Source organism: Lynx rufus, unplaced genomic scaffold (genome assembly GCF_022079265.1).
Source record: "Lynx rufus isolate CCGP_SWC_20201006 ecotype Redwood Valley unplaced genomic scaffold, mLynRuf1.p SCAF_5, whole genome shotgun sequence".
In the NCBI taxonomy this organism is placed as follows: domain Eukaryota; kingdom Metazoa; phylum Chordata; class Mammalia; order Carnivora; family Felidae; genus Lynx; species Lynx rufus.
This window is the reverse complement of record NW_025814867.1, coordinates 82600127-82612499: the sequence shown is the minus strand read 5'-3', so window position 1 is coordinate 82612499 and position 12373 is coordinate 82600127. Positions and strand designations below refer to the sequence as shown.

Here is a 12373-nt window from a genome sequence, read left to right as displayed (position 1 = left end):
AGATAATATCATGAAAGCACTTTGTATGTCACCAAATCATTGATTTCCTTTCCAAATCCAGATCGTTTCTGAGTATGACAGGGTGAATTTCTATAACATCACTTTTCTCTCCGATGTGTATTATAAACATTGATGGATTTTATGGAGTAATCTTGTTTAGTATGACTGAAATGTATCACTCTCTTGCCTGCCTATTTTTTCCTTTCTTTTTTTTTTTTAAATATGGAACACTTCACGAATTTGCGTGTCATCCTTGCGCAGGGACCATGCTAATCTTCTCTGTATCATTCCAATTTTAGTATATGTGCCGCCGAAGCGAGCACTGTTTTTTCCTTTTTTAAAAAAAGTTTATTTATTTTTTTTGAGAGAGAGAGAGAGAAGGCGTGCACAGGTGTATGTGCACACAAGCGGGAGAGGGGCAGTGAGAGAGTGAGAGTGAGAGAGAGAGAGAGAGAGAGAATCCCAGGCAAGCTCCATGCTGTCAGCACAGAGACTGATGCAGGGATTGATCTCATGACCCTGAGATCATGACCTGAGCCAAACTCAAGAGTTGGATGCTTAACGGACTGAGCCACCCAGACACCATTTGCCCCTTGCCTGCATATTGTATAGTAACTTCAGTCCCCACTGCCTACATTGTAGTCACATGCTACTTAAGCAACAAATTACATTTTCATCCTCACCTACATTTGCTAAAGTCTTTCTCCATAATATATTTTTGTAAAAATGAAAATAGGCATAGCCTCGTTTGACCTTCTATAATAGAATAGTTTATTTTGTGTGAACACATTGTGTTTTCATGATTGTATGTAAATCTCTTTATTCTATCACTTATTAATGATTTGTCTGTTTATAACATTCTCCTTGTGAGATTGTAAGCCCTTTGATATTGGAGGTAGTTTTTATTTATTTCTTTAAAAATGTTTATTTATTGTGAGAGAAAGGAAAAGAAAGAGTGGGGGAAGGGCAGAGAGTGAGGGAGAGAGAGAATCCCAATCAGGTTCCACAATGTCAGCACAGAACCCTACGTGGAATTAGATTTCACAAACCGTGAGATCATGACTTGAGCTGATGTACAGTCAGGTGCTTAACAAACTGAGCTACCCAGGCACCCCTAAAGGTAGTTTTTATATCAGTGCTTCTTACAGTGCCTTGCAGGTCACAAGTACATAATTAATACTTTTGCATAATATATTTGCAGAAGACTTGTCAAAACATTATATTCAATTTGATATAAGAGGTGAAAGAGACAAAGAAACCAAAGATTACAGGTTTGTGAGTCTAGAAATGACAGGAATTTTTATGTAATATAGAAATTTGAAACAAATGATGGATTAGAAGAAAGTTATAAACCCATTTGTCAACATGCTCAGGTTTGGTTGTTAGGAGAATGCTTAGCTGAAATGTTTTGATCAATTAAGAGACTGTTTTTAGAGGGTTGGCAAAGGAGAACTGAGGGACAAAGAACAGAAAGGCCTAGGAGAGTGTCATTCACCTAATAAAATGTATTGAACATATTATTTTGTGCAAGGAATCATTGGTGACTACAATTGATAAGATTGCCAACTGTTGTGAAACGTACAGATTTAGTGCTTTAAACTGGTAGAAGCAAATCCCAGAAGTTGGTGTCCTTTCATATTTATTCATCCTTTCAACAGATATTTGCTTAGTACCATTCATAAACATGTTGTTGGGCTACATTCATTTGTTGCTACATAGCAACAAAGAAATCAGAGAGCCTCTGAGATAACTGCAATTAGTATATAAAACCCTGGGGAGCCAGCAGGCAATGGTGTTGAGGCTGCTAGAGGAAGAGGTCTCCTTCAATAGTGTCTGAGCCTGGAAACTTTCTTCTATTTGTCTTAGCCTTCTTGTGAACAATAATCCATGTTCTCTAACCTCTAATATATCTGACCTAATCATCAACTCCTGGAAAAAAGTATGGACACTGTCTAGAAAAGTACTGCTGGTCTAAAAAGTAAGTGTCCTAGATTCAGGGAATTCCTATCTTGCTAAAGCCAAAGTGTCTTAAGTTCTCTTCTCAGTAGATATTTTTTATATTTCAAGGGAGCAGACCACCTGGACACATCTTGAGCAGTTGTTGGGGCATGGTTTGGCTGCATTTGTCCCCCTATTGAGCCCTGTGTTTCTAGAGCTTAGTTAAAAGAAGAGATACATTTGCATTAATCGCATTTCTGTTCAAAAGCTATTTCCTCAGAAATATCTTTGTATTAAAAGAGCAGATGTCACTCCCTATCCCTTTACTCTTCATTATTTTTCTCATGTTATTAATTGGCATTATCCTCTATATCATCGATTCTTTATATCTATTCTATTTATGGTTTGTCTACCCATTTGAATGTAAATTTTATGAAAACAGAGATTTAATTTTTTTTGTCATTATTGCATCTCCAGTGTCTAAAACAATGCCTGACATATAATAGGTATTTGATACTTACAGGATGACTTTGTTGAATGGAAGACTAGATTTTTGTTTAAGTTCTCCGCCAAAACATCATTTTCATTATTTCCTTTGCTTTGATGCTAAAGATTTTCTTCCACAGGTTTCTCTAGCCCTTTAATATAGGGAACATTGCTAGTACTTGACATAATTTTATAGCTAGATATAGGGTCCAAAACCCAAGCTGGTATCTGGGAAAAAAAGATACCTTATCTAAGGGACCCAGGCACAAGAAAATGAATTGAGTCTCATTATCAAGTCAGTACTCTTAAATTAAGAAGGGGCTCTTTGGCTAGAGTTGGTACATATCAACCTTCTATCAAGTAGGCTTGAGGGGTCATTCTCATTAGTACTGATCCAAAGCTCCTTACACTGCTTTCACCTAAGTCTGGATTTTAGCCAAATCTAGACCAAAATAATCTGAAGTGAAGAGTGAAGTGCACCACATGAGAGGAAAGGCAATGAACTATGCAGAAGCAAAGGACACTTTGAGTTTCTATGTAGCTGTAGCAACTGGAATCCAAACAACCAGTTTACCAAGACATTCCATCAATGGTTACCTGAAGAGCTACAAGGACTTAAATTGCATGACTAAAGTGACCAAAACCTTAGTCAAATGAGCAGCTTGTTCAAAAGGATACATGCCCCCTATGTTTATTGCAGTATTAATTATAATAGCCGATTATGGAAGGAGCTCGAGTGTCCACTGATAGATGAATGGACAAAGAAAAATGTGGGACACACACACACACACACACACACTGGAATATTATTCAGCCATAAAACAGAATTAAATCTTGCCATTTGCCACAACATGGATGGAGCTAGAGAGTAGAATTGCTAAGTGAAATAAGTCAGAAAAAGATAAATACCATACAATTTCATTCGTTTGTGGGATTTTAAGGAACAAGAACAAAAAAAAGGGAAAAAAAGAGAGACATACAAAACAAAAAAAAACAGACTCTTAGCTATAAAGAACAAACTGATGGTTACGATAGTGGAGTGGGGGGAGCAGTTGATGAAACAGGTGATGGGGATTTAGATGTGCACTTGTGTTGAGTACAGGGTGATGTATGGAAGTGTTGAATCACTATGTTGTATACCTGAAACTAATATAATACTGTATGTTAACTATACTGGAATTAAAATTTTTAAAAATGAACAGCTGGTAACAACTTTTAAAACATAATACAATGAATAGTCATATGTATGACCAAGGACTATGAAAATATCTGTTTTTAGAAGTTTCAGTGATTATTTCTTTCTGGTATTTAACATTTACCATCCAATGCACAACAAATACATTTTTTTGCAGCAATATAGTTGGAATCTAAAACCCATTAAATCTCAGTTTGTGAGTATCATGTTTCTCTAAAGTTTCACTCAGCCTCTCAGTAAATACTTAACACAAGAAGGATGGGGTAAAATCCTAAATTGCTAATGTTTGAATATAAATACCAATATGCTAGGGCACATATCCAAATGGTTTATGCAGCTACATGAATAAAACTGAATTAGTCTGGAGCTTGTGGTCAAAAATGTCTTTAATGTCAGAGAAGGTACTTAAAGGTAGTGCTACCCTCACTGGTGATGATGAGTGTATATGTCATTGGCTGCTTTCTTGCCTTCTTTTGCTCTGGTTCAAGCAGAATGAAGGATTTTTTTTTTGTCTAGATGAGATTATCTATAAAAAAACCTTTCAGTCTCAAGCGTCTTGTACCCTCAAACTGTGCTCCTAGGAGTCTTCTGTGTTCCTCTGAACATCATTGAACATCAAAGTCCAGCATGGGAATTGGGGAGATTTTAGTCAGGCATGCACTTCATCCAGAGTAACTCTACTTTTACTTCATTTACATACTGGAGTTTGAAGTATATTTTCACTTGAACAAAGTGTTTTGTGAATAAAAACAAAAAAATTTTGGACACAAAGAGAATAGAGTGGGACTGAGTATAGGCCAATGACTCTCCAGAAAAAAGAACTGGTCTTTGTTAATTATTGGTATATCTTTCAATTTGATTTTGGTGATTCCAATGGTCTCTAACTGCATGAAAATGTGGTTAGATCCATTACCTCTATTACTTTTTTTTGTATTAAAATATGGTTTGTTGTATCACTCAATTACCAATGCAAGAGACCAGGGCAGGAATTCACGTTCTAAGAAAAAGCATATTAATAAATAGTTTTCATGAAAACAGCAATTTTCTGTGGAAAGTAATATTGGTATATCTGGGCATGCAACTTATTAATTATCTCTGAAGTTAGCTATGCATGATTGACTCTGATGTCTGTCACCAAGTATAAGAAAAGTCACTCATGAAAATATATATTAACCATGTTCTAAAAACATATTATAGAGACTGATTGATTTAGTGGGAAAGCTTACTTCATATTGACACATACATTTAACTAAGACAATGAGAATGCAAAGAAAATGGTATTTGAAGATAGGAGTTAATGGAGCAAGGGAAATTGAGAATGCAGAAAAATCACAACCTGAGCTCAAACCAGAGAAAACTTTTGAGTTATATTTTAATGATTATTTGATAGAACACCTTTTTAACACAGAAGTATTTAACTTGGCATTAATTTGAATCTTAGGTTCTGTGCCTTTGAGAGGCTATGGATTATAATGAGATATATAATTGGAAATTAGAGAGCAGTGACTATCATTATAAGGACCTCAGATAAGAGGGACATTGAAAAGTCATTGAGTTGGATACCAAGGGGTTGGGGTTCTGAGCTAAGCTTTACCAAACATTACTGACCATAGACAATTAACATTTTCTCTCTTTAGGTCTCAGTGTCTATAATTTCAGGAAATAGAACTAGTCATTCCTAACATTCTTCCCAGCTCTATCATTATATGAATTAAAACAAAATAGAAAGCTTGGACTCATGGCACATGTGATATTCCATCTATCTATCTATCTATCTATTTGTTCATTCTATTTATTTATTATAAAATCTAGTTGAGATAAAAATAAAATTGATTTTACAGCAATCTGTGTGCAGAGAAAAACAGTTTGAAAACTAGAAGATAAATAGAGGGAGTGATTGTCAGAGGTTATTAATGAAAACACTGAAAAGAACATATCTGGCATCCATAAAAAAGGGACACTGTCCCTCTCAAATTATTTCTGCTTGAGAAGAGAGTGGTCTTTTGCCCCATCCCTCTTTTTATTGGTTCTAATAACTAGAATTTAAGTTTCACCAAATTTGAACATGATTTCAAAAATTCAAAGAAAATTCTACTTCTCAATAATACCTCCTTTCCTAAATCACCAGTATGTATGATAGTTCATCATTTGAGACCTGAATCATTCAGAGTTCTTAATGCAAACAGCAGAAGTCACTCTTACTAGTTTTAGCAGGAAGACTATTAGGTAGCCCAAGAAAACTTGTGTGGACCAAGAACTTAGCAGAAATGCTACATATCTAACAGTCACGTGCCCAGGAAACCCATATCAAGACTAACACCAAGGAAGTGTTATAGTAATACACCATTTCTACCACTTGATACTTATAGCTGAGCATGCTCAGGACTCTAAGAAAGCCATCTGAAGAGAAACAAATACCTTTGCTTCCACATTTCTCAGCAAATCTGATGTATTCACGTGTGATTATCCATGAAGGCTGAACAATTTCAGTGTGAGGTGCACAGTATTCCAATTTTTCATGCCTTTTACCCATCTCTGCATTAGATGAGGGCATTGGAAATGTGAAGTCACTGAATGGTAGAGCCTCAAGATGGAAGCTGCTTGGGTTCTCGAGTCTCTGGATGGAAGAAATCCAAAACTTGACAAAGAACATAAGTATCTGACCACACAAGTAAAGAACAGATCTTTATTGTGTGAATTCATTGAGCTAATCCATAATTAATTTATCGGTTATCTGTTAAAATATCTAATGCAAGTTACTATAATAGCACATGGAAAGACAATGGCATTAGTCATGAATATATATGTAACACAGGAAACTAGTTTGATTAGTTTCTAGTCATCTTTTCTGTCACTGGTCACAATGTTGTGCTTATTCATGGATGGCTTCCTTTCTACAGTACCATTCCTTGTCCCTTTGCTCTCAGTCAGGATTTTATCTTTACCTGGTAGGGGACCTAGGGAGGTTTCTTAAACCTTTATTTTGAGTGTTTGAACCCATGGATCCTGTTTGTTTAAGGTTGTTATAATCTTTTATCACTGAACATAGAAGGAATAAAGGGCTCCTCTGTGTTCCAGAGGATTTTTTGTGTTTCAGACAAATTCCTTACTGGCTGAAAAATGTTAACACCAACCTTACCCCTTTGATAATCAGGATCAGTTGCTTTAATAGCAGTCTTCTTTGTCTTCTTCTCCTCTTCTCCTTTTTCTCCTCTCCTTCCTCTCCTCCTCCTCTTCTTCCTTCCTCACTCCCTCTCTCCCTCCCTTCTTCCTCCTCTTCTTTTCTTTTTTCTTTCTTTCTTTCTTTCTTTCATCTTTCTTACTTTTTGCCTTTGTATTCAGTGATAAGTAAAGTGGGAAATAGTCAGTATTCATGTCAACTCATAATTAAGTGACCCTAATAAAAATTTTTTCTTATGTATTAAGATCTTTAAGCTAGCAAAGTCCAAAGTCAAGGAGGAAAACAATAAATACCACCTCCATTTCCAACCATTAATTTTGGTACCCATATATTCTGGTCATGAGAGATACAGCCAGAATAAATAGTCATTAGCTCAATGAGTGGATCACATTCTGAAAGAAAGCACTTTAACTTTGGATAGTAATGTTTTCTAGCTGGTGCTTTAACTGTGTCTTCAGTTGGCAAGTCCATATACCAGATGCCAGATGTTTCTGTACGGTTGGATAGCCATTACCATGAACATAAGCCTATTGTATTACTTCTGATGTAAGGTGTGTTTGGAAGCAATGTTGTGGGTGTTCTTACAATAGTGAATTCATTAAGTCCATAGTGCTGTTGTCAGAGAAACAGTGGGCAGGCAGGGAAAATGGCAGTATCTATTCCAGTGAGGCCAACTCATTGCCCCTTTCATGATGGAACTGGTCCAACATATTCAACTTCACACAAGACATCTTGCTAGTTCCCCTAGCTATTGGCCCCCTTTTGAGTTTAACACGTTTCTCTGATTCTGGCAGATTGGACAGTCAGTATTATCCTCACCTTCATGAGGTGAGGTCCGTGTTGTTGGGCATGTATATAACTGCTTTCCCTGACTCTATACTCATGTTGTGAGTCCTTTGAGCAAACAGTAGAGTAAATGGGGAGTATGACTGACTGCAACCACAACACTGTTACTACATTTCTGTAACTCTAGTCCAAAAGGGTCATTTTTAGTGAGTATTCACATTCTGACCTCTGGATTATACCTCTTTTCCAGTCTTTGTCAACAATCTTCCAATCTTATTTCTTCCATGTGCCTTGCCGCTGATTCAAAACATTAGCCATTGCAGTGAATCAGTAGATCTATACCTCTGACCATAACATTGACTATACCATGGTTTGTTTAACCATTCATCCATTGAAGGACACCTGTGTGCTTTCCATGTTTTGGACATTTCAAATAAAGTTTCTATGAACCTGTGTTTCGTATGTTTCTGTATGAACTTATGCTTTCATGTTTCTGGGATAAATGTTCAAGGATGTAAGTATTGAGTTGTTTCATAGGTATAAGTAGTATATTTACTTTTTAAAAAAAATGAACTGCCAGACTTTTCTAGAGTGGCTGTCCAATTTCCTATTCCCATTAGCAATGTACAAGTGATTCAGCTTTTCCATATCCTCACCAGCATTTAATGTTGTCACCATTTTTATTTTAGCCACTCTGGTAGCTGTGTAGTGAAATGTTGAACATTTTTTTCATGAACTGATATGACATTTACCATGTGAAATATAGCCTCTTTGGTGCCATGTATGTTCATGTCTTTTGCCCAGTTTCTAATAGGATTTATAATTATTCTTCTTATTATTATAAAATGGTGAGTTATAAGCCTATTGTACACACACACACACACACACACACACATATATATATATACACACATACATACATATACACACAATATATAGTGTTTGCTCGAAGGACTCACAGTCAGGGAAAGAAGTTAAATATAAGCTCAACAACATGGACTATACCTCGTGAAGATGAGGATAATACTGACTGTTCTGTCCATAGACTTTCTTTTTTATGCTCTCCACAGTCTGTCACATGCAATAGCTTTTCGTTTCATTTTGCTTTGTTTTCTAATAGGACTAACCTACTACCTTTTCCTTTTATAGACTACAGTTTTTGTGTCAAGTCTAAGAACTCTTTTTGTAGCCCTACATCCTTAAGTTTTCTCTTGTTCCTTGGTTTTTGATGACTTGGTTGAATTCAATTTTTTTTGGCCACATTTATAAGAGAATTTACACTTTATACTCATTTGATAGATGAAGGGAGGGCATGAGAGGTGTGGACAAGGATGGGAAGTGTAGTGCAGTAGGAAGATCACAGCCTTTGTTGTCAAATAGATCCAACATTACATCACAGTTTGGCCATATATTGGTTATGTGATATTGGTGGCTTTACTTATCTCTGCATCAAAATAAGGATAATAGTATCTATGTCATGGGTAACAGATTAAACAAGAGTCTATAGCATAAATCTGGGCATTTGGTTTATGCTCAATAAACAGAAAAAACTAGCTGTCTGTGTTAATATTACTAATCATAGTCACAGATCAGATCACGTGTCAGCATTTATTTGTAGAGGAATTTAGTTATGAGATATTCTTTTCTCATATTGGCATTCAGGACAATGAAGAAGCCAAAACCTGAGATATTATCTTGTAGTAAGAGAGGATTGTTTTGGGTAGCAATAAGGAAACAGAAATTACCAAAGAGGGCATAACAAGAGGGAAGAGTATATGTTGGGAGGTGTGTTAGACACTTTCAGTGTCTTGTGTTCTCTGCATTGGGCAGAAAAAATTCCCAGCTCTTTTGTTTTGGTGGGGTCATATTACTACATCTGACTAATGGGCAGTGATGAGAAGTAAGTAGGTTTGGGTCTTGAATCACTTTTAGAAGGGAGCTGCCCTTTAAAGAAACTTGATATTCAGAGGACTTTGAATCAGTGAGAAATAAATGTTTCTGTGTTAAGTGAATATTTCAGTTTTTTGTCACCACATCTTGGGCTAGCTGATCCTTACGAGTACAGAATATTTTCCAATAATGGTCACAGCTTATCTTGGCAGAACCTCTTACTAAAAACTGTCTAACAGGGTGCTTGTCAATATTTTTACAATTAAATTCTAGACTTGTTGGTAGTTCATTCAAAGGGATTAAATGTGGATTAAAAGCAAGACAATGTAGAAAATTTAAAATAATATTAAACTATAATATTTATTATGTGTCAAAATTACCTAATTCAAATTATCAGTATAATATGTTATAAATAATAAGTATAAATTATCTTTTAATGTGATGTTTCATCTTGATGGGTTTTAATTATTTTACAATTATTTCCCGAACATTTATTATTTAATATTTGTGTAATTTTATGCCCATTTTGCATTTGGTGTGAGAATTAAGAATTCATTTTGTTAAATATTTGTTAAAATATTTGCAGGATATTTTTGTTAAAATATTTGTAGGATTTTGTTAAGGTATTTGCATTTGCAGGATTATCTTCTTAATATTAACCTAGAACTCACAAAGGAACATATGTAATTTTAATATGATACCATGATATCAAATACTCTGTAATAAAAGGACAACGATTTTGGTACTAATGTGATATTGAAGTAACATATAAATAATCCAAAAATATATAAAGTAATCCAAAAATAATTTGGATTAAATCCTAATCCACCAAATAACCCTTTTTACCTAAAAAGTTAATAGTTTGTCTTTATAATTTAAAATGTTTCATAGGGCTTTTGGTCATTGATATAATCCTACCCTGTGAATTACATATATTTGCCAACAATGCTAATCTAGAACAGCATATTTCAAACTTCAGGTATTTTATTTGCAAGAAATATTTTCTCTTTTTTCAAATATAATAATATTTCTTAAATATTAACATTCATTTTAATTCCCAGATATAACATTTTACCCTTATGGGGAGCTATCCTAGCTCGATATACAAAACTCAATGTCCATACTACCTTTTAATAATTTAGCAGTTATTTGGACAGCTAAGTTTTGACAGTGTTAATTTATAATTTACACTATTTCCAGTATGGTCAAATTCAAATTTTAATTCAGTAGGTAAAGTTTTTACAAACTTCTTCATTAAAAAAGAAGAAGAAGAAGAAGAAGAAGCATAATCTTTGTGCCTGCTTAAGATTATACTACAGTTTACCTGTTGGCTCTCTTTAATACAGGAAAGTTTAGGGGATGCAAATGCACTCAGCCAGAATGGACTACAATGAGCTGTGCTGATGGATGTCCTGAGAGCAGTCTGATTTCCTGGGCCCACTGCAAACAAGAAGAAGCATTTCACACCCTGGAAAGTGACTTTGAGGCTTAACAATATAAAAGCTTGGGGCTGGCTAAAAGTGCCACAACACTTGAGTTCCTCCATGATCTGACACCAACCTGTCATTTTGTCTGCCACTTTATCATACTCGACAGTATATTCTCATTTTGTGGGACCAATCAGCATTTCTCCCACAAAACCATGTTTTTACTAACTTTGGGCACCCTGGCTTATGTCGCCAGCCTGAATGACATTCCATTACTCCTTCCTCCTCCTTCTCCAGGGGATGAAGTTCTAATTCTTCACGGCCTTGGGCCCTCAACTAACAAGTAAAAATTCCAGATATTCAAAAAGCTTTTTATAATATTGAAAAGCCTTCATATCTATTGTCTTATTTGGTTCACACAGGAACATTTCCAGAATTTTAGGTCAGAATCAAGGTTGTTTAAAATACAACTTTTCAGATGAGGAAAATAGAAAACAGAGCTGTGTTTTGATTCACTACAGATCACATAAATATTTGATGAAGAATTTGAACGTAAGTAATTTGTCTTAAAGCAGAGACCTTCTTTCCTCTCAATACCATATATGACCCCATAACTTTTTCTACTTCACAAAAAAAAATGTATAATTTAAGAATTGGAATAGCTCTTGAAAATACAATTTAGTTATCACTGACTCTTGCTTTTTCTTCTTATTTTTTTTCTGGTAGGCTTTCTTGAAAGATGAAGTGGCCCAAGGCTGAGGTCAGTGAATTAGAGCTCAAAAAAGTATTTGTGGTTGAATATATATCAAGGATATACTTTCTGCCATTGAGAACTGTGACTTTGTGATTACGTTTGACACACAGTAATGATGAAAAAGAAAACAATCTTCCTGAAGTTCCAACATGATTGCCAAAGACTGGTTTTTCAAATGGCAATTTGCTTTTTCCTCATTGTAGGACACCTTTTTACTTATCCAGAAACATTTAAACCAACTGTAATTCCAAAGGGGTCAGGGATTTTAATGTAGGGTTTGAAATGACTTGTCAAAGGGCTAAGCTCCAGATTTAGAGTTTCACGAGAAACTTTGATTTTCCCAAAGTGATACATGAGCCTTTGAAACGGCTTTGCTCTGCTCACTCATCTGATTTCCCTGTGGAGCACACAGGCTTTGTAAGTAATTTGATCCCCAAAGAAACGCCTTTGGGAAATGCTAAGCCAACACAAATCATGAGGCTTAAAAGTGCCTGCTGCTCTACTACTACTACTGTGTGTCTTCTTGAAATGTCTATACCTTTATGTGCCACAAAGAGGTTGAAACGAATCAGAAAACCGTAGCTGGGGGTGAGGGAAAAAAGGAAGAGAGATTACATTTCGTCAGTCCTTTTATTCTTATCTCTAGTTTCTAGGCTTTTGGACAAGTACAGTGAGATGAAAGAAGGCCCCTGTTGTCTTACTGAAAGACAAAGCCA

General features: G+C 35.4%; 1 non-coding gene across 1 annotated transcript; it reads right to left on the bottom strand.

The window, feature by feature from the left end:
- Positions 1-216: 216 nt before the first annotated feature.
- Positions 217-323, bottom strand: LOC124527485 (U6 spliceosomal RNA). Its single transcript, XR_006965908.1, has one exon. It is a non-coding gene; the product is annotated as a U6 spliceosomal RNA (small nuclear RNA).
- Positions 324-12373: the final 12050 nt, after the last annotated feature.